The sequence below is a fragment of the Aulonocara stuartgranti genome (assembly GCF_965226115.1).
Source record: "Aulonocara stuartgranti genome assembly, chromosome: 11".
Taxonomy (NCBI): Eukaryota; Metazoa; Chordata; class Actinopteri; order Cichliformes; family Cichlidae; genus Aulonocara; species Aulonocara stuartgranti.
In genome coordinates, this window is record NC_138947.1 from 31,755,474 (window position 1) to 31,779,098 (window position 23,625).

The window sequence follows — 23,625 nt, forward strand, 5'->3', positions numbered from 1 at the left end:
TTCAGTCCAGCTTTGTCCACCCACTGGTAGGACTTCTGGATGTCAGCCACTTCCTCTATCTGCTGGTAGCACGTACCGTGCAGGGGCCTATCCTTCCACGATGGTTCCTCCTCTTAGTCTTGAGCATGCGGTGGGTTGGGGGCATCTTCCTGATGTATTCGTGGGCGTTTGTTGTCTAACACTGGACTGTGGTACTGACACTCACCAGTCCCCGGCCTCCTTCCTTACGCTTAGCATACAGCCTAAGGGTGCTGGACTTTGTGTGAAACCCTCCAGCTTGATGTCAGTGGCTTCTATTTCCTCCTTTGGCCATCTTATTATTCCAGCAATGTAACTGATCACAGGCAGGGTGTAGGCGTTAGCCCGGATCTGTTCTTACCATTCAGCTTACTCCTCAGGACTTGCCTGACCCTCTGCAGGTACTTCGTGGTTGCAGCTTTGCTAGCGGCCTCTTCGTGGTTTCATTTGCCTGTGGGATCCCAAGGTACTGACCTCAATAAATTATGACCAACTTGTAAAAGAAGTCACAGAAGCACTAAATCGATGGTCAAATCTGCCTATATAGGTAGATAGATATACTAGATATACTAAAAAATGACAAAGTTTTTTTTATATTATTTCCAAACACCTCTGCTGCCAACTCTATTCTCTGACAGTTTAAACAAACTATTTAACCAATTTATTTGAAGTAATAGGAGGGCAAGGCTCTGTCTAAAGCTACTTTACTTGACCTATGAAATAGGACGACTCCAACTCCCCAGTCTCAGATGGTATTACATGACTGCCCAACTAACATCAGCTTCCACCGTTAACAAAAATAGAGGTGGTATGCGTTGGGAATATAAAAGGGAAAGGCTTTCCCTCTATGCATTATAACTTATTGACGCTTTCGTCCTCAGACTCAGCAGCGGATAAGTTAGATGCATGGAGAAGGGATATCCAAGAAAACAAATGTTTTTAAACATTGTTTTGTTTTGTTTAAAAACACAAAAACAAACAATAAAAACATGCTTTAAACTTGTGCAATTTAAAGCACTCATACGTACAGTATAACACCCGTCAGGCTCTATCATATGTCCAATCACATTCCAGACATTTGTACCAAACGTTTAGTTGAAGAAGGAACTTTTTTTTCTGCTCTTGCTCTTGACGAAGGCCAGATGGTGACGAAGGCCTCTCCTCCCTGCTTAGCCTCATGTCCTTGTCTAGTCTCGTGTTTTTTGTATTACTTTTCCCTGGAACACTCTCACAGTCTGTTCTCTAAAACCTAAAAGAGGAATTATGGGTTTGATCAACTGGTCCCTGAATGCAATTGACACCCTTTTCTTAACAAGAAGTCTGGGCTCAGGTGAGCCTGAGTGCAGAAGATATCGACCTATTAGGAACCATGATAACAGGGTTCTTGCTGATCGGAGCTGGCTTGGCCCTGACTTATCGAAGAATTAAGAAAGCGGAACCAGCTGTTCAAACCCCCACAAGGCTGCCCGCTGGGATTGAAACGATGGGACGACGCATGAGTTTCTCAAAATGGGCTCATTGAGTGCAGCACGGATAAGATCTTGGAGAAGCTCGCGGCTCTCCAACGGGAGATTGAGAGACCAGTGTCAGACTGTTAGAAGAGCTTTGAAAATCATATGAGTTGTTCGCACTAAAGTAAAAACCACCATCACTTCATGCGGATACCCCTTCGGCGCCAGCTGCGGTCTCAAGGCTGAAGCTGAACAAAAACACCCTGATAATGACTGTGTTTAGACTGTTCTTCCCATTCTATTCAAGGCCACCTGGGTTGGCTGGAAGACTGTTTACTTAGCCTGGCAGGGCGAAGGACACTGTCTCAGCTGAACTCTGGACACATACACACACGCACACAGACATTTATACACATGCAGATGTACACTCATCCCCCCTCCCCCTCCAAACACCTTCGACGCTTATTCCCTTCCGATGCTGACGGTGGATCGAGGACCAGCACATAGGCTCCAGGCCCAGATGTACTGTCTACATTGGCCGTCTCTCACCCTTTACCCACCCCTGTTGCTTGTCATGTGGTTCTTTGGTGTATTAAGAGTTTTTTCATGTGCTATGTGTAGAGGTGTTTTTTTTCTGTTCTCAAACGGATCTCCCTATTGGAGCTCAGTCTGGGGGGAGTTATTTTTTTCTCCTTATCTTTCCTCATGTGGTGCATTTTCCATTGTTATACCTCTCTGACCTATCTTCCTCATGTGATGTTTTTGTGTAATGTGTGTATGGTCGGAGGGTAAGATTACGCTGCCATTGCGTGCAATAGGTCAGCAGCCTTAACATGAAATTTCCCACTTGTGGGACTAATAAAGGTATATCTTATCTTATCTTATCTCTTCACCATTGTCTATGGCAGGGGTCAGCAACCTTTAAGACCCAAAGAGCCATTTGGAGCCGGTTTCCACGCAAAAGAAAACACTGGGAGCCGCAAATACTTTTTGACATCTAAAATGAAGATAACACTGTATATATTGTTTTTTACCTTTATGCTTTGTGTGAACTAAAGTGTGTTGCTTATGAAATCCATGAAGTGCTACAGAGAAAATTACATTTTATTCATGTAATTAACACATTTTGAACTCTTAAAGAAATATAACAAAAGGAAAGACACCCAGCACCTGAGCGGCACCCGCAATCGTGGCTCGCCGTTTAACGTCTGTGCTCTCTCTGCTGTTGTTGGTATATGTCGGGCTGTGAGCTGAAAAGCTACAGCCGGCTGTGTGCGTACAGCAACCGTGTGTGAAAAGTGGTCAATAAAGAGATGCTGAAAAGCGTGTTCATGCAAACATCGTCGGGTCTGCCGTGGTATGTTTACAACGGGACTTCTGCTCCTGAATCTCTGCACACAGCGTCTGCAAATCGGGGCTGTACGAAGTCACTTTCATCTTCACGCAGGACTGTAAGCTGTCATCTGTGAGGCGTGAGCGGTGTTTGTTTTTAACATAGTTCACGGAGGAGAACAGCTGCTGACATAATGTGGATCCGAAGATCCATAACTGGCCTACCTGGGGTTGAAAGTCTCTATAAATGCACGGCGTTTCAGCGGGTACACCGGCTTCCGCGAGTGTGACGCTTATTTTGAGCGATGAAAAAATAATAAAATATAATTTTATTTTTATATTTCAATGTCACAATAATCTTCCAATTTAGAAGTACATAATAAAAAAAACCTAACATAAATAAAATACACTTTAGCTAAATACTTCAAATTTATTTTCCCAAACCACGTGGAGCCGCACTATAAGGACTAAAGAGCCGCAGGTTGCCGACCCCTGGTCTATGGGAATGTTCTGAAGTTCATGAATTGTAGAAAGATGTTGCCAAGTGTTTGTCTGAAATGTTTAATGTAAAAATCCCCTTAATGGTTAAACTCTGGGTACTTGGTAACAACTAAAAAAAGCTGACTAAATTACTGGACTATGGACTACTTCAAGCCAGAAGTAGCCTGGCTACTGACTACTTCAGCCCATGTTGGAGAAGTATGGATGCACACTCCATGGGACTCTAGAAGTAGGAAACTGCAGAATCTGTAGGCCTGGAAAGACAAACATACATTGCCAAGGGCAAACGACGGGACTTTGTGAATATCCATTTTTTAAATAATAGTTTGACTACTATTGTTCCAGATAAACACATCCAGACCCTTTTCAGTGCTGCTGCTATTTGTAGATTGCTCTATGGAAATCTTGTTCTGTCCCTATCCCTGTGTGAATGGTGGACAACTTCCCAGTGCACATCCCACTGAATGTTGAAAAAAAATATGACTGGCTGGACTCCTCAACTCATGTGCTGCTTATTAGCTTGGAATATGATGAGTCTTCAATTGTAAACTGCTGGGTCACAGCCAGTAACCATCTATTGTCATCTGTCTTGATGATACATCCAAAACTCAGGTCAGTTTAAAACAGAAGTTCTTTTCTTTGGGAAAATGTTGGATCTTTGTTAATAACGCAGGGGCAAGTGGCCAGAATGGACCTTCAACTGAGCAAACAATAGGGGATCTGTGCTGGAAGAGATCCAGAGGTGCACACGATTATCTTGTAAGCAAATACTTAAAATTCAAAAACATCACATACGGTTTTTGATTTTTTATTGGGCTAGTTTGTGGAACGTATTCCACTTGAGCTAATTTAGGTTACCTGATGTACTTCGGTTTTGTTTACTTACCTATACACCAGTCCTGAACTCAAGACATAGATGTGCCATTTTAAAACAAAAAGAAAGAACACACTCAAAAGCTTAACACTAAAATTCTTCTTTACCTGGTGGTAAAATGTCTGCTGCCATCCAAATCTTCAAGATGTTTTTTCAGTTTTCTGTAAAAGAACAAAAATAAATAAAATATGTTAACATCATTATTATTGTCATCATCATCACTTTGAGTACTAACAGTAGCTTTGGCACCGTGTACAAATTAGATCATGCAACAGAAGAATCATCCCAAACACAGTAGCAAATCTAGAACGCAACGTTTGAAAAAGAAAACAATCCATGTGTTGCATTGGCCTAGTTAAAGTCCAGACCTTGACCAGACCTTAAGACAGCAGTGAACAAACAAATGCCCGCAAACCTCAGTGAACTGAAGAAACAAAGAAGAACAGACCAAAATTCCTTCACAACAATTTAAGAGACTGACGAAGTGGTATAGAAAACTTGAGTGTACTTAGTTTTTCCTCCCACACATTGTTACTGCATTTTTAGTTTAGTTTTTGTTGGATAAGTAGCTGTGATCTAGCCATTGCTCTCAGCGTGAGCACTTCCCTCTCACTCAGTCACAGCAGTGACTTCCAGGGTTCAGTGCTCCTCACTGGGGACATGGCTGCTTTCTGTCTTTACTTATGAGTGTGGCACTTGACAAATTATGTTGTGCTTATAAGAATCAGGATCTTTAAAAAGCAACGGCTTTATTTAAACACAAAAATCTAATCACACACTGGTGACGGCAAGCTACATTGTAGCCACAGCTGCCGGACACTGGCGCCACCAGTAGACAAACATGGGGTTAGTATCTTGCCCAAGGATATTTGGCATGCAGCTAGGAGGTAGCCTGGGATCGAACCACCGACCTTCTGAATAGTGGCTGACCTGCTCTGCCTACCCCACAATGCAAAGACTTTTCAATTACAATGTAGGCCCATCCCAATGAACCGCTTACTTTTTCATAGTTTTCACTCAAATCGGAACTGTATTTTTCAGTATAAGAACATATTTAGTAAGATGTGACACTAACCATTGAAACCATCACCTTATCAGGACAGTATTCACTGATCAAAATCAGATGAGCAGCTTTAGACCCATGCCATGCTTCTGTTTTTGTTTTGTTTTTTTAAATATAGGAATTATGGTTCAATACCCTCCCAACCCCCCCAAAAGGGGAAATAATAACAGAATTAGATTTATTTACATCACTGTATCTTCTATCTAATTTGCAAGGCCAAAGCACTGTAAGCTTTAACAGAGCAGCATGTTCTTGCAAACCAAGCCAGCTGTGACAGTCCATGCAAGTCAATGCTTGTCAAGCTGGCAATAGTGCTGGTTTGTGCAGTTCCAGTTTACCCTACAGCTACAGGATTTTACCCTTTACTTCTACTTAAGGAAGCAGTATTTTAATGTCAAGTCAATAATACATATTATTTCCCTTGTTAATTTTTGTGCTTTTCCTTAGAAGTAATTTTTAAATTGGCGTTTTATTTTACTAGTTTATACTATTGGCTTATTATTCTGGAAGAGCCATGTGTCAGAAAGATCATGGTAAAACCTTGAGGCCTCGGAGATGTGAGTCATGAGCAGCAAATGAATCTTTTCAAGTGGCACAGATCTGGATTGCAAAATGAAACTCCAAAAATATTGTATTGGTAAAGATACATTGTTTCCATGTCCAGGAGACCACGTTCAGTTGGCCTTCATGAAGTTTGCTGCTTTGCTTCATTGCTTCAAGCTACAAGCTACCTCAACCACACGCCGTTTTAACATGTGTGTAACACAAGCCAAAAATAAATGTAGGTTCCCATTAACAAAACACCTGAAGAAAAAAGGATCGTGCTACTCTTCTTACTCATTTCAAACATAAATCACTTGGCTTTGTAAAGATCATCTTTTGTGCTGATTATAATTTAGCACTTCTTTTCTAGTCTACCACTGCTAAGGTATAGTGCTTACTGGGTCAGTTTAAAACTCCAAAACCAATACACCTTCTTGTCTGCTGTACAAGATGCGGTTGGCATTTAAAGGGTTAACAAGTAGCAACCATTTTGTGTCCAAGACTTGCTACAAAATGGCACCCTCTTTCCTTCTGCTTGTCTATTACACAAACGCCTTTTGCTTGTGAAGGCACACAGGGAGCAGTTCCAAAGGGGACAAAGGAAAAAAATTCTGGAATAGGAGCAGGCAAAATCGTTAAAAGGCTGAAAAGAAGCCCATGGATCAGTCTGACACTGAGATGAGGTTGCTTTACTCAACTGCACATAAAATCCCAGACATCCAACTGTTTCAATCTGTACTCTTAATGTCAGACTTTGCTCCATGCTACTCCAAAGGTCCTCTGCTAAACTGTAAACTGATCCCACCTGACTCTGTAGAAATGCCACACTCACACTGCAGCTCTTGCCTGTCAGTACACTTGTATCTCCAAGGTCGTAGGCTTAAATCCTGAGATTCATTGTAAAACGCTTCCTTGGATAACAGCTAAATGACTTCTCTGCTGGCTGCACTAACAAAAAAACCCTCTTTCCATACTTTACCTCTAAAAAGGAGACATTCAGACTGTTTTAGTGTTCGTTTGTGGTGCTGTGGGAAGTGGGAAGTACCACGGGACCTTGGGAGGAAAGTCTTAGTCCTATTTGTTATCTCACTGCTACACATCTGACCAAATGCTGTGTAAAATTGGTATTGTTGTTGTGAGGCTCAGCACTTAATTAGATTTTAGCTTCAAATATGATTTTGATTCTCAGTAATAAGGAAACAAGAACACTGGGGTGAAGCAAGCACTGTTTTACATTCATCAAGCACACCTCCTTTACAGCTATGTACTTTCAGGCCTCTATAAAAGTCCAAACAGACTCACCACGTGTTTCAACTTTAGTCAACAAGTTCTGTCTAGAAAAAATTAAAATCAATATGTTGTTCAGTGACCTTTTGAAAGGCTATTTAATGCTTGCTTGCTGCTGCTCTAATCTGTCAGGAATCTATCACCTGTGCCAGACTAAGGTGTCATCTTACTTAAACTAAAGCCCCTTTTGCCCCATTAGTACCTACTCTGATTGTTCAACAACTACAACAAAGGTGGACACTGAGGCAAGAATACACCTGCTGCTCAGTCTGTGGCTTTGTTCAGACTTCCCTCGTTGCCAGGATTCAAAATTGGTGGGGGGTTTTTTCTTCCCCCCCCCAATCTTTACCAGTCGTCATCCCAAGTCTTTCTTTACAACTCTAGATTCTATAATCTCCTCTTATATTTGGAAGGGTAAACGACCTCGAGTAGCTAAGGTGCAACTACAGAAACCTAAGATTGAAGAGGATCTGGCACTCCCCAACTTCCGCTTATACTATTAAGTTTATTTTGAAAAGTCTCAACAGGAGCTTGAGCTTTATTGTGAAAGGTTTATGTGGAAGATAAACAAGCGGACACGCGATGGTTTTACCGTCGTTGTTGCTAACGACAATGCATAAAAGCAGGCACTTGTCCATCCGTAGTGTGGTTATATTAAATATAAGAGAAAGAGAGAACTTTAAGAAATGAATATAGCCACTACAGTGACCATCAAAACCATGAAAAAATATTGCCGTAAACAGTTTATTTTGTGACACCATGAAACAAACGATAGCGTAAAATGAAACGATAGATGTTTTTATATCGTCATCCGATATATCGTTATATCGAACAGCCCTAACCCTTGCTGTAACAGATGCAGGTCCATCCATCCATCTTCATCCGCTTTATCCGGGGCCGGGTCGCGGGGGCAGCAGCCTAAGCAAAGAGGCCCAGACCTCCCTCTCCCCAGCCACCTCCTCCAGCTTATCCGGGGGAATACCAAGGCATTCCCAGGCCAGCCGAGAGATATAATCTCTCCAGCGTGTCCTGGGTCTGCCCCGGGGCCGCCTCCCGGTGGGACATGCCTGGAACACCTCACCCAGGAGGCGCACAGGGGGCATCCTTGTCAGATGCCCGAACCACCTCAGCTGGCTCCTTTCGATGTGGAGCAGCAGCTGCTCTACTCTGAGCCCCTCCCGGATGGCCAAACTTCTCACCCTATCTCTAAGGGAGAGGCCAGCCACCCTTCGGAGGAAGCTCATTTCTGCCGCTTGTATCCGCGATCTCGTTCTTTCGGTCACTACCCACAGCTCGTGACCATAGGTGAGGGTAGGGACGTAGATCGACCAGTAAATTGAGAGCTTCGCTTTTACACTCAGCTCCCTCTTCACCACGACGGACCGGTGCAGCGTCAGATGCAGGTCTGATAATGCTAATCTAACCCACATGTTTTGGACCTGCCCTGCCCTGGCAAATTTTTGGGAGGAGATTTTCTGCACTTTGCACAAGGCTTGAAACTAGCTCTCAACCCCCTAACTTGCTCTCTTTGGTACAACAAGAGAGGATGATAAGTATATTTCCAGAGCAAAGCGTAGGGTGCCGTCTTTTGGTTCCCTCCTGGCTAGGCGTGCCATTTTGATGAAGTGGAAGGCTGCTGCCCCGCCCTCCCATGTTCAGTGGCTTGCTGATCTCTTCCCTCTTCTTTTTTTTTCTGTGTAAACTGTATCCACAATTACTCAATAAAAATATTTTGAATTTAAAAAAAAAAATAAAAAAATAAAAAATGGGTGGTTTTGATTTTAGTAAACGAGAGACTCTCATGACGCCACTGACCAGGCAATCAGTGGCACGTAGTCTGACGACGTCACATTTTAGTACCTGCTCAGATCACTTGGGATCCCGGCTGAGAAGGTACTACAAAGAGTACCTGGTACCAGGTACTATGACCTAATGGAAAACCCTGAATACCGTGATGAATCATGCTGAGTTCTTCCAAGTAGGTACTAATGAAAAAGGGCTTAATAGCTTGATTCTACTACTACCACCTACCCGGGTCGGCTCAGTACAGTTCGTCACGGTTTTCCCTTAGATGGTAGTACATGGTTCCAGACTCCATTTTTAGAACCTACTTGGTTGGTGTTCCAAGCATTCCGAGTCCGGAATTGTGACATCAACAAACTGCACAAAAAAAACAACACTGCAATCGCAGAGTGTGACAAAAAGTGATACCCCGAAGCAGCAGGTACACCACGCCTCAACATCCTACTTTGTTGTGGTGTTCGTGTTGCATTCAAATGATGTCCCAGGACTTTTGGCCATGTTGCTACAATGACCCCACGCACCTTAGGTGGTACTCCACTGTATTGGAAAAAGAGTCAAGCAGAGTCGAACTGCGTCAAGTTGTGTCGAGCCAATCCAAGTAGGTACGAATTGAAAAGGGCTATTACTTTCGCCACACTGGTTGCTGAATGTGCTAGTTGAGAGTTCACCACAGTCCTTCGTGTCACCATTAAAACTTGAGGCTAGACTAAATCTCCTCACAAAAACCCCCTCTGAATCAGCTGCAGAAGTTTCTTAAAAGTTTTTTTCCCCAGAAACTCTGAAAAGCTGAGAATCTCTTAGCTGCTCTAATGATATCTAGGCAGCAAAGATTGAATTGCTTGCTTACAAATTCTCCACAACAGGAAGGGCATCTGGCGTAAAAGATTTTTCCAGAAAACATAATCTTTTTAGAATTGGAACATCTCCCTCTGGATAATCTGTGGAGCTCTGAAGTTCCTCAGTGATATCATTAAAATGGCGGTAAACAAACTAACAACGCAATCGTCTTCAATTCTGCTTTCCCAGCCTCAGCACCGGTACGATGTTACAAAACCTGAGAGATGAATAAATGGCTAAAAACAACAACAAAGCATGCCTTGCGTCAGTACTGTGACATCACTTGCCATGGGTATAATGAGCCCCTTAGAATCTCCATTGATCTCCCTGTGGCTACTTGAGCAGTTTTCTAAGTCACTTACTACCTAGACCTCATTTTGATCCCATCTGCAAGAACAAACATCTTGTGGTAGTGACTGCACCCTGGCAGGGGTCATTTGTTACCCTTGCTTACTGAAGCGAGGCCACAGATAAAGTGAGCAATTTCTTAACTGGGTGACGGTTCTAGCCTTCAATAAAATTTATGATTCACCCCAATGACCCCCACAATTTAAACTAACTTAATTTTCTTTACACCACTTTAGCATCTGACTACAATAAGAAAGTGCAAGGAGAAAGTACTATGCAAGCTTTACAGGAGCAGCATATTCCGGTACACAGAGCCCCTATAGACCATGCAAGACACTGTTTACCAAGCTGGCAACTGTGGTGGTCTGTGTGGTGCCATTTTAGCCTAATAATCCTAGTATGTAATCCCATCACCTTTAAAAAAATAAAACTATATCCCAAGATTCATTAGTTGCTTTATGTGTTTTTGTCAAAAGCAAGCAAAACGCCTGCAACAGAATCAACATTCATGCGTGTTGCCCTGAGACCTTTAGTGGAAGAACTTCGAAGTGTTTGTTTCCACTGTTTCATATATTACTGCCTTTTTCTTTTTGAGAAGCTATATGCTCAGTGCCATTTGTCTTTTTGTCAAAAGACCGATGAGGATATCATTGTTTCTACCGCACTGTCTAAACTGTCCCCAACCCCCGGGCCACGGACCAGTCGTTTGGTACCGGGCCGCGAGAGATGAGGCTTGGGTGTGAAATTAATGGTTTCAGGGTTTTTATTGTTAACTCAGTTTCCCTGGGTATTTTCACATGTGTTATGAATAAATCGTGCTTTTTTTTGTACCGGTACTGGTTTTATTTTTTTGTATTTATCCGTAACACCTTAAAGGCCGGTCCATGGCACAAAAAAAGTTGTGGTTTAGCCCACATTTACAGTCTTAGTCTGATTGAGCTAAAACAAATATCAGCAAAAGAACAAAGGATGGTTAGCATTATCAACAAATGAATCCTACTTGCTACTAATCTCACAGATCAGCCACTGTGAAGATTTCTTTCTGTAGCAATAATTAGAAATGGTTGTTAACAACCAGTAAAGTTGGCTTTGTAAAGATCATCTTTTGTGCTGATCATAATTTAGCCCTTCTTTTCCAGTATACCATTACTGAGGTATTGTGCTTACTAGGTCAGTCCAAATGCTGCAAAGCCAATACACCTTCTTGTCTGCTATGCAAGATGTGATAGGCATTTAATGGGTTAACAAGAAGCAACCATTTTGTGTGCAAGACTTGCAACAAAATGGCACCCTCTTCTCTTCTCCTGGCCTATTACACAAACTCCCTTAGGCTGCAAGGGCACACAAGAACGAGTGCCCATGCGGACAAAAACAAGCAGCAACAACAACAACAACAACAACAACAACAACAAAAAAAAAAAAAAAAAAAAAAAAAAACTACTACAGAGCAGATAAAATGTTCAAATGGCTGAACAGGAGCTCCTGCATCAGTCTGACACTTTGTAACTAGACAGACTGAGCTGCTTTACTACATGACTGAGTAAAGTAGACCTGCCATCGAGGGGAGCAGCAATGAAACGCTCCACTGATAAGGAACTGGTTAGATACATGTTTCTCAAGTGAGATTCAATCCATGTATTCTTGTTAGAAAAATGCTAAAGCTTGACACCTGACCATTTTATTCCCCAATTTCAGGATTTTCACTATAAACTGTTTACTCTCCTGCAGACTTTCTGGGAAGTCTTTAATAATGTCTCTGATTGTGGAAAAAGCACTAAACAGATCTTGTCTGAAAACTTCACACTCATTGCAGCTCTTGCCTGTCAGTGTACTTGTGGCTCCAAGGTCATGGGCCTAAATCCCAAAACTGGATGTAAAATGCCAATTTGGACAAAGAAACCCCACCCCTCATTTCAGTTTCTTTATCCAAGAGTGTTTTAGTGGAGCTGTGGCAGTTAATACACACGAGAAGTACAGGAAGTACCAAGGGAACTGAGGAGGGAGCTTTCAAGCATGATTTTGACTTGCAGTGAATCTTAAACTTCCTGTTTTTGAAAAGTTTGTTTTTGCATTTTAACAAATCCAGTCCTCTCCTCTAGCACCATGCACTTTCACCCCTCTCTAATAACCTACTGGAACAGGAGCAGAAGGAAACAAAATAGAAAGCAAAGCAACTGGATAACATTTTGCAAAAAGTCTCAGCTTTTGTATAATCTTTGATTTTCTGAGAACCCTATAATGACATATCATTGTAATGATGGTAAAGCCTAAGACTCGTACATATTTCAACCCAACATGGCAGCTATTTGTCCCTATCTTTGGTGCACAAAGTGCAGGGAAGAATATAAAAGCCTTTGGCATTCAACTGGAAAACTTTCTCTGTCATGCTATTGCTTGGTGACGACATCGTCTTTGACTGCCCAAGAGACAACTATCATCGTGCAAAACCACACTTAAGCCCTTTTCCATTAGTACCTACTCAGATCAACTCAGCATAGTACCTGCTACTTTTTTTAGTACTTTATTGGCCGGGATTCCAAGCGATCCAAACAGGTACTAAAATATGCTGTTGTCAGACTGCATGCCACCGATTGGCTGTCCAGTAGCGTCACTGGATGAGTCATGAGAGTGTCTCGTCCCGAAAATCAAAACCGCCATTTTTGAAACTCGGCAACGTAGGAAATGGCAACAAAAAACCAACGCCATGTTTCCCTGGGTGTGAAAAGCTACAGACCGAGCAGCGGGTATATCTCAGTTTCGATGTCCACCGTTGTTGTAGCATTTGTGCCGCATATTATTAGCATTGCAGGACCCGCAGACACGTCATTGTGACGACAAGCACGCAATCAAGGTACTACTGGATTGTAATGGAAAACCAGTCGATCCAAGTTGAGTTGAGTCTATCTGTAACGAGTCAACCCGAGTAGGTACTTTTCCCACTAGTATCTACTTTGGTCAGCTCTGAATTGCTTGACTCAGTTTTTAGGGTTATCCATTACGTGGTCTTAACAGGTACAAGTTCCTGTTTTAGTACCTACTCGGCCAGGGCCAAGCAATCTGAGGTGATCCCACAATATGCTGTCAACAGACTGTAGGTTAGTCAGTGGCGTCACCCAATCAATCAATCAATCAGTCATGACTAGTGGTGCAACAGATCACGGTTGATCCGAAATCCGAACCGATCCCACTCCACGGTTCGGTACGCACGTGATCCGAAGATTCGAAAAAGAAAAGTATGTGTATGGTGCGCGTGGTCAGTCTGTCAAGCGGTAGTTATGGCCAGTGCTAGTGGTCCAAGTGGCGGAGCAGAGGAGCTTGCGGCATTTAAGCAGGCTTTTGTTGCCCAATCCGACCGGGCTAAAGCTATTACAAAAGCTACTGGGGTGTTTAGCTGCAGATGGGAGGCCGTATTCCGTTGTGCAAAACAGGGGGTTTAAACTGTGATGAACGTGCTTGAGCCACGCTATGATATCTCGTTGCGCGTCCACTTCAGTGTGACAAGATCATTCCAAGCATGTATGAGCAGGAAAAGTTTAAGGGTATGGCTGAACTGTCCCAGGCATCTTCTGTTGCTCTAACTACAAACGGGTGGACCTCCAGGGCAACGGAAAGCCACGTGACCGTGACAGCTCGTTATATCACAGCGGAGTGGTAGATACAAAGCCCTGTACTGCCCTTTAGATTACATTAGATTTGATGAAACTTTATTTATCCCTCGGATGGGTTCCTCCGGGAAATTCAGTTTCCAGTAGCACAGCACTGACAGAAGTTGCAGAATGTGAGCAGAAATATACCATATATAAATACAGAGAATACAAAAGGGATAAATAGAATAAATAGGAATAAGAATACAAGGGAACGGCACATTTCAAGTATTGTGAGTCTATTACACAGCTGGATATTAACAAAAACTAAGGCACTACAGCTTACTTGTTCCCCCCTCCTTTGTTCCCGTTTCCCCTTCCTCTCCCCTCCAGCGAGGAGTTAACAGTTTTATGGCGTGTGGGACGAAGGACTTCTTAAGTCTGCTGGTCCTTGACTTTGGGAGAAGCAACCCGTCACTGAACAGACTCCTCTGGTTGTTTATGGCCATGTGCAGAGGATGCAGAGGATGCCCAGCATGGTCCATAATGTCCATATTACACTTTATCTCCAAAAGTTGATTCTGTTCATCTGGACGTAGTGTTTTGTGGGAGAAACGTTTTGTCACTCATCCAAGTAACTTCTTCAGTCTCAGCTGACTGCAGGTTTCCCCAATCTTATAAACAGTACATTTGCATTATGACTGAAACCAGCCTTTTCAAACCTATTGCACTTTAATTTGTTTTTATATAAGTCCGTGGAATGAGTCTTCAGTTGAATGTTTTTTAATAGGCAAAAAATACTTGAGTAAATGGGGAGTCTAATTTTTGCCTTTTTTTCTATTTTTGCTGATCCAAAAATTTATCCGATCCGTGACTTAAAACCGTGATCCGATCTGAACTGTGAGATTTTTGATCCGTTGCACCACTAGTCATGACAGAAACAAAAAGCCATATATCGAGAAGCAGGTGTACCATTGCCTCAGCATCCTCCGCATACAAATGACATCACAGGACTTTTTGGCTGCATTGCTATATGTACCCCTCGCATATTAGATAGAACTCAATTGTAACCGAAACAGAGTCGAGTCAAGTAGCTACTAGTGGAAAAAGGCCATTATAGTCCGAATCTGTGATCAAGACAAAACAAATGCGGGATTCTGGAAATGTCAATGAAACAACAAAAGGAAAACAGGACGGTGCCACCAATGAATAAATATTACTTACATCTAAACCCACAGAAGAACTGTTGTGAAGCCCATCTTAACAAGGTGCCTTTTTCAGTCTTCCACCACTCGGGTACTGTGCACACTCCCTCAATGCAATTGCAAACCAACACACAAAATAGGACAGAGGCACATATGAATTCCATATCCACATCTACCACCTTCATTCTCCAACTCCTGCAACTGGACTACCCAAAACAATTCTACACTGGTGTGCTTACTAACTACTAGCTGAATTGATTCAAAAGCTGATTTGATTTTTAACAAAGCTTAAAGTAAATTCTGTTATAATTTAGTGCAGCAGTAACAAACAAGATCGAATGATCAGCACATTTTAAATGTGTCAAAACATCCAACTGTGGTGAGTTACAAAAAACTCTGACCAATGATAGCTGTCAATAAATTAGACCCAACTTATATAAAACTTCACATGCTTGCAGAGCTTTGTTTTATTTCAACAAAACTCACCAAGGACAAGGATTAAGGCTCAAGCTAACACAAGTGGCAGATAACAAACTGAGGAGTGTTGGGGGGTGTTAGAGGACTCTTGTCTTAAGTAAAAATTTACAACTATATAGCACCCTAGCCATGTCTAGGCTGCTGTGTCACAGTGAAAATTAAACCTTCAAGCACAAGTATGAAACAAAAACAAAACCAGTATGACCAATTAGTGCTCTTTGCACTCATGAACTGTTACAAAACAAAACTAAAACTGAACTTAACAAAACACCGGTTAAAAACAAAGACCTTCTGCTGATAAATTGAGAATGTTCCACCTGCTATGACGGTGTAAAAGATGTAGAACATGTCTGAGGTCAAATTATTAAAGTACACTCCAGAAGAGTAAATCTAAGGATGAGTGTATTTTTGCAATTTTACAGTTACATTGAGCCTGTATGTAAATATTTTATGGAGCAGGATCTCTACACTAGGCAGTCCCCACCAGTTCCTTTGGGGCAAAGGATCTGGTTTGACTTGAGGCAAAATAAGTCCCAACTGGCCTTCAAACTGCCTTGGTGACAAATGGTTAAGTGATATAGGACTCTTGATTTCACAAGATGTTACAAAATAGCTAATAGAACTTCATAAGGTATCATGTCACTTTCCACAACAACCTAAAATACAAATAACAATACTACAACTAATAATAATAATAATAATAATATTAATAGTAGTAAATGCTAGCACCTAAGCAGATTCTCCCTCCCAAATCTTTAAAGTTGCTTCAGGCCAAATAGCTTGGCTTCAGGTGTTTCATTATGGATACTGTTTCAAGAGGTACAATGAATGCACTATGAATCTGGTATTTATTAACTAACATGGTGTTGACCTGTTATCCACAAAAAACAACAACAAAAACAAAAGCTTTTTAGTCAAATAGCAAATTATTTGTGTAGCTCAGTGTCATAAAAACCAAAATGTGATCTTTAAACAAATGCTAAAATACCTTACTCATTAAACAGTTCTGTCACCTTTTGAGCAAATAATACACTATTTTTGATGACAACAAAACTAGCCATGAGAAAGGCAATATGTATATGAATAAAATTAGAGCAGTTTACAAGAAAACATGTATACGGAACAAGTATGATAAACTGATATTATATGAAATCCAGGTATTTCCAGGTGTTTCCCTTTCACTATTTTTGCTATTAGTCTAAACCTTAAGCTTTCTAGGATGATTAAAAAAATGTTGTTAACTATCACATTCAACTCGTTTTTTGAGGTAAAATTTAAGAGTAAGAGTAGTTGTTTTTTTTTTCAAAGAAAACTTTAAAAGTGCACTTATTTGATTATTATTGTAAAATCTGATACAAACCACAAAGTAACTTCTTTTTTTTTAATGAAATTACTAGCAATATCAATTTTATTGTGCATTTGTTGTTGGAGGGTCACAGAGAACGCCAACACTGTGACCACATTAATAACAAACAGAAAGCTGAGCTAATATGGGGCAGAACTATTGTGTTAAATAGTGTAAATAAATAGCAGGTCTGCCCACTATACCTCATTATAACAGTGGGTTAAACCACACACCTGTCTTACCGTTCCAACAGCAACCTGAGCTCTAATGAACCACTGGCAGGTAAAGCAATATATAGATGTGTTTTACCACATGGGTTTATTATGCATATTACGAATGACCCTTTAGATTAACGAGCCCACACTTAAGAGTACAAAAACAGCTCCAGTGTACAGGCTATTTTCTGTTAAATTGGGTTAGACAGATTAGCGCTTTACATCATTTATTGTGTGACCATCTGAAATCGTTGTGCTCCTCTTGCCCTGATGTTAGACACTGATTTTTTTTTAGCGAGCCTGGACGCAAGAGTGCAGACCAAAACAAAGCGCTGTGATGCATTCGGGTCAACAAAACCACGAATAGGGCAGCGGTGCGGCTCTCGACTCCAGCCACGTGTCTGTTAATTTTACATTGACGATAGCCGATGTTCTGACAGTAGCTACCTTAGTGCCTAGCACCGTGCTAGCTAGCATTGGCACCCAACAGCTAATGGCTACGCTGCGGCTGGTCTTTAGCACGACCCCCTTACCAGATCAAAGCTCCGCGCTGGTCTTGCGTGCATCACAGCCACTCTTCCCCTGTGGTTTATCAGCTAGATGTCCCGTCTTGTAATAACCACTCAACAGGCTCCCATTGAAGCATCGGCTTTGTTTGCCAGTGTAAAGAGAAAGCGGCAGTCCTCCTTGTCGATGTCTTCCGTCTTCCTGTGCAATACCGTCAGGATAATCTTTCTATTTTCCTTTCAGTGAGCTAATGGAGGTTGTTCAGTCAAAGACACTAAAGCGTTTTATTTTAAGTCCGGTGCAACACAGCTCGCTTTGTCGACGATAGCAGTGCTAGATCCGCCTCCATTATCTGAATTTGCGCAATTACGGACAGTGTGCCCGAAATTCTGCGCATGTTACACAATATCTGCTAACAACCAATGACAATGTGCGAGGAATCCAATTGAGCCCGCCCCTTCATGTTCTATGGCTCTCAGAGTCTGGATGGGCGGTAGGAGGATCTCTTCCGGGCGACCACGCTGCGGTTCTCTGCGTGCTGCTGCAGCTGCTGCTCCTGCGCTCCCTACGTGCTGTAACAAACACCCTGTACCTCTTGCGCTGACGGTGACTGCGCCCATTAATGAAGTCCTCAGTGGGGCTTTCCTGCTCCCCTGTGCAGTTTCAGTACTCTGCTGATGTTGCACGAGCATCACCAAACTTATCTGGGCACTCAGACCTATGTGCCTACTTGTCTGCTGTGCAGGATGTGGTTGGTATTTAAAGGGTTAACAAGTCGCATACAACCATTTTGTGTGCAAGACTTGCACACAAAATGGCGCCACCTCTTCTTCTGCTGGTGAGCCAGACAAAAAAGAAAAAAAAAAACCCTTTGGCTGAGAAGGCACATGAGAACCAGTTCCCATAGGAGGGAAAAAATGTTCAAAAGACTGAACAGGAGCTCGTGGATCAGTCTGATAACAGTGTGACCAGACATTGGGCTATTTTACTGGTGCTCTCATGCTCCTAACATATGAACCTTTTAAGGAATAGGCAGTTAATTGGATAATTAACCATAAGTCATTCGATGAAATTAAATGTGTACTACAAAAGTTTTGCAAATTAATGTTCAACTGTTTCTGACCAGATTTTACACCCCCAAGCAGCAAGAAAAGGCTCCACTGATATGGAATTCGTTAGATCACTGTTTGTCATGTGGGATTCAATCTAGAAATATCAGAAAGTGGAGATCTGACCATTTTAGTCTTTTTCCCTAATGTCAAGGTTTGCCCCATAGATATTTATCTTCTCCTGCATGACTTTCTGGGGATTATGTTATGTAATTTCCTACTATTCTGGAAAACTAAACTGATCCTGTCTGAAATGGTAGAAAAACCATACTTAATAAAAGTCTTCCCAGTCAGTATACCTGTGGCTCTTGGGTCATCGGCTCAAATCCCAAGACTGTCCATAAAAAGCCAATCTGGATAAAGAAACCCCACCACCCACCTCCATTTCTCTGGCCTGGAGGGGTTTTGTGACGCTGTGCTTGTTCATGTGGATGGAAAGTGGTGGGAATACCATGGGAAATGAGGAGAGATACCTCAGTTATATCTGCCGTCTCATATTTCCACATATCTGAGCAAATGCTGTCTAAAATGGGCATGGATTTTAATTTTCAAATATGATTTTGGCTTTCAGTAATTATGTAAACAAGAAAATGGTGATAAAATGTTATTTTAAAAAAATATATATTTTAGTAAATCAAGCACACCCATTAAGAGTTCTGTTCTTTCACCCCACTCTAAAACCCCCAAATCAATCTCTGTTCAGTTCAGCTTAAGATTTCTCAAAGTGAACCTGTAAAAGGACCATAATGCTTGTCCCTAAGGGTCTCTCAGCTGGTCCCTTTCAACAGTGCCCAACTGAGGTGTACATTTGCTGTTTGCTTTGGCTCTCCTTTGCTCTCCCAGAGGCTACTGTGCAGTTCTTCCAAGCAACATGAGTCAGTTATTGTCTAGGCCTTTCTTTATCCCCATCTGCCAGCACACACATTGTGTGGTAGAAGCTCCAGGAGGGCAGAGGCCAATGTTTGTTGTGACTTTACAGAAACACCAACTAGTTTGGGCCAAACTTCCTACTGGATAACCCTGTGTCACCCACTTCCTAAAAATATTTTTTTTCACCACTTTAATGTTTTTCATTTGAAAATTAGCAATTGGTATTGCAACATAATTGGCATGCACTTGCCCAGATGATTTTTCCCCCCACTTTCCTACAACAACAACAACAAAAAAAGTCCAGCCCTTAAATGATAAATACATCATAGATACTTTTTGTGGTATTAAATCCTTGTCATACAGTTTTATTAGTAACTTCCACCCATCGATCCATTTTCTTTACCAGTGAGAGTCTATTTCCCATCTGTCAATGGGTGAAAATCATGTCTGGTCAAATCCCTAGAGTGTATATGAAGAAAAGGGACAACCCCCAAGAAGTGAAGCAAAATGGGTACTGAAATTTTGTGCTGGTGACATCAGTTGCATAAATGCCAACTCTTAAACCCCAAGTCATTTATGTACACTTTGGCGGAAAATCCTAAAAAGTGCAAAACACCTATTGAGGTTTTGCAGACATGTGATCACCAACCACATGGCTTGTCCACTATTTTGACAGTAATGATGCAGTCTAGGATTAAATAAATAAGGACCCAGTCATACAGGCCTAGACTGTATGACAATGGTTAATTAGCTCGACATTCCTCAAAGTCATACAACGCCACTGACTATGTTTCCCGAGTGCACACTCCGTAAGATTGGACACATGTTGGCCTTTCAGCTTAACAATTACTTACTAATAAGTAAAGCTCGGTGTGAGGCACCAGTTTAAAATACATGGTGTGCATTAAGGACAGGGACTGTCAAGAACTTTAGCTAATAGACGTCAGCTCGGTCCATGTATTTCCCTTGATTATTTTTTAAACAGCTTTGACAGTGGTGGAGTAGTTGGCATCGTCCCACGGAAGCAAGGTTTTGGGTCAAATCTCCTGCTCGATTGGAACCGTGCTGTATTAAGTTTGCCACTTGTCCCTGTGCCTGTGTAGTTGCTCCAACTTCCTCTTGCAGTCCAAAGACATGCATATTCGGCTAATTAGTGATTTAAAGTTGGTTGTATAAGAGATTAAGTGAACAGAATAAAGTGCTTTAGAGTATATACCCAAATGTGGTTGCTAGTGTAGAGAACTTTGGTCAGAAAGACCAGAAAAACAAGCAGCTCTTTGAAATGTTGCCTCAAAGCAAGAAGGTATGGGTTTGAATTCACTGCCCAGATGGGGTGTCTGTTTGTGTGTATTCTCTTCTCCGGATTCCTCCCATAGTCCAAAGACATGAATTTTAGGTTTACTGGTGATTCTAAATTGGCCATAGATGTGAATGTGAGAGTGGATGTTGTCTGTCTTTCTATTTCAGCCTTGACTGTCCAGGCCCTACTTCCAGCCCCGTGACACACGATAGGCTTCAACACACAAGTCGTTAAGAAAATGCATGGATGGTAATTCTACTATGTAGTCAGCTATATATGTCAGTCTTTTCCATGTCTCTTGACAGTGGTTATTGAATTTAAAGGAAATATTTGCCAGAAACATAGCAATCTAATAGAAATTTAACCAGCTCCTTCTTAGATGAAGTCTTATCAGTTACAGCAAGCACATAAGAGACAATGGGTTCAGTCGTCTATATGGGCTTAGTTGTGGGTACAGTGATGTACTAGCCAATAGGCATACCCGAACAAATCCAATTGGGCTACCACACTGTTGATCTGATAAGACTGTGAAAAACTGCAGTCTTTAATGTTCTTCTCTGTTTGTCCATTGTTGGTTGGTGTTGAGGGTGCTGACCCTACCCTTGCTGGATATAGTGTTATTAGCCTTCAATGACCACACATTTCACCCTCCCTTCAGACTGGTCCTGAGGGATATGTCCAGGACTGAATTTCTTTCTTCCTACTCCTGTGTGGGTGGAAGGCGAGTGAGAGACTGCATAACATTTGCAGGATTAAAAACTTCCTATTGTATTAAAGTTTGAGAATGGTATAGGAGATAGATATGTTTTACACCCTAGTCGGGCCAATATGTACAGTGAAGGACCATTGCTGCTGTGAACGCAGCATGTGTTTAAAAAGTGACTGACCATACATACTTGATATCAGGACTGTATGGGTTGGATAGGGACGTCAGACAGCAGTGACGCCATCTACACAGCCTGTGCAGATGGTGCAAAAGCCAAAGCCTAAATGGTACATTTCTTGACACTGACCAGCACAATGCTTTCTTGTACTATTGCCTGAGAAGTTAAATGTGGTAAATGCAATAAAAAGCAAACACAAACTGCAACTAACCACTAAGGATAAGTGCTCTTCACTACTGTTACTGTCTATGGAAGAGGAATACATTTAGAATCAGAATATCAATGACATAGTAGCTCATTCATTTTATGATCAAAGTGTTTGCTAGAAGTTACTGGCAGTCCGTAGCATGAAATTGGCCAAGTGGCAGTGAAACTGTAACTTTGATGCAAAGTTAAATTCTTCAATTGTCACTACCACTTGGAAAGTAAATAGTGAGTGTTGACAAATCACTGGAAATTACAGGCAATCTGCTTGTGAACAAAGCATTCACAAGTGTTTTTTTTTGGTACAACACCCATTTTGTGACCATTTTCACCTGTTGCCAGCCACTAACCTCCAACAACCAATTGGCAACTGGTTGGGGATGACATCTTTCCCTTGTGACCAGAGCTTTCCACGGGGTCTCTGTCCAATCTCTAGACCTGTGTGACCAAGGCTGCTACTGTACCCGTCTTTTGCTGACACATTTGCCTATGGAGAAGCTCTACAGTTGTTTATATAACTCCACTTTTCTCTGTGGTAGGCTGATGGACCAACAACAGTACAAGCAAGAGTAGCCAAAAGATCGGCTGTATCATAGGTAGGCATGTAGATAGTCTGACTGCCAACACGCTCCCGCCGCTGATCCATAAAACCCCCATTTCCCTATGTGTGCAAGTTTCACTTATTTCTGATCAATACTGTAAGAGTAGAGATTCTAGTGAATTGTGGATAGATTGGCAATGGATGGCTTACCATAGCAATAACAAAGAGTGTGTCACCTCTCATGCAGTTAAAAGATTTGTATAACTTGAAGTTATACCATTTATAAACCCAGCTACAGTACTGCAACCTACAGTGCTCCTGCAAGAATCAACAATTACTAGTTTCCCACTGGTGCATCTGTGATTCATACAGGACCTTTGTCAGACCAGTTGCCCTTCAACTTGAATTGCATTTTGGGGAAGTGGAAAAAAAAACATCACGATGCTCTTAATTTGACATGCAAGTAGTGTGCGAAGATTGAATTCTCAGATAGAAATTTTAGTGTGCCATCGGCTTATCCATGGTATGCACCACCGTTCAGGTGATTTTTGCCAAATGTTCCACCATCAATGGGCCCGGACATTAGAATATAAGTTTGTGACCTGATTGATCATGGGGTACAAACGCAGAGTACACCTTACCTTCCCACCTAAAAACACAAGCAAGCACCTGCTCTAGGCTTGATACATCACCTTAGGGCCCCATTATACCCTAGTGTTGCTGTCGTTGAATAACAGCGCATGGCTCAAGTGACTGTATATCGATTGACAAAAACCATGAGTGTATGATTGTGTCAGTTTTTATCACCATCAGTGCTGAAGTTCAGAGTTTCCCAGGTCTTACATGAGATTAAGAAGATGAGACTTTACAAAGAAAAATCTGCAGTTTTGTTGTTTCTGATTTCAACAACTTCTACTCCTATACTGGCACTGATGTAGAGGTTTTGTCTGAGTGGCCATACCTATGGTTCAGAATACTAAGTACCTGCGCTCTCAGTAGTGGACTAAATAGTGGCATCAACATTTGCATGCGACATGACCAGTGCAATAACCATAATGGGCCTTTTAAATCTTCAACACTGCACTCCCTGTTGTGTCTATTGTGCTTTTTTAGCTAGTCCTTGCCCCTTCATTTTTAAGTCTTGCACTTGTCTACCTACAGACCGACCAGACTACTGCTGTTGAGGTCCTTCATATCATTCAGCTGCCTCTTACAAAGGTGTTTCTTCTAATGGTCACACTGACTCAGCTCAACGATAATAGCTGGTGGAACTCTGCTCTGGAGGGCCACCTCAACTAGCACTTGGGACAAAGCCAAAAAAGGACTA

At 41.8% G+C, this 23,625-nt stretch overlaps 2 protein-coding genes across 3 annotated transcripts in view; one reads left to right on the forward strand and one right to left on the reverse strand.

The window, feature by feature from the left end:
- znf1035 (zinc finger protein 1035) overlaps positions 1-18,057 on the reverse strand; it is a 30,075-nt gene extending 12,018 nt beyond the window's left edge. Inside the window, exons 1-3 of one of the 2 annotated variants that reach the window (XM_082552002.1) lie at positions 17,417-18,057; positions 4,284-4,337; positions 380-469 (exon numbers count right to left, since the gene is read on the reverse strand). The gene's annotated coding sequence lies outside the window, so the exon portion shown is untranslated. The remainder of the gene's footprint in view (positions 1-379; positions 470-4,283; positions 4,338-17,416) is intronic. The other variant, XM_082552001.1, reaches the window with a different exon arrangement.
- Positions 1-23,625, forward strand: part of LOC309717043 (sialic acid-binding Ig-like lectin 14) — a 287,651-nt gene that overhangs the window by 200,808 nt on the left and 63,218 nt on the right. The gene's annotated exons all lie outside the window — the stretch shown is intronic.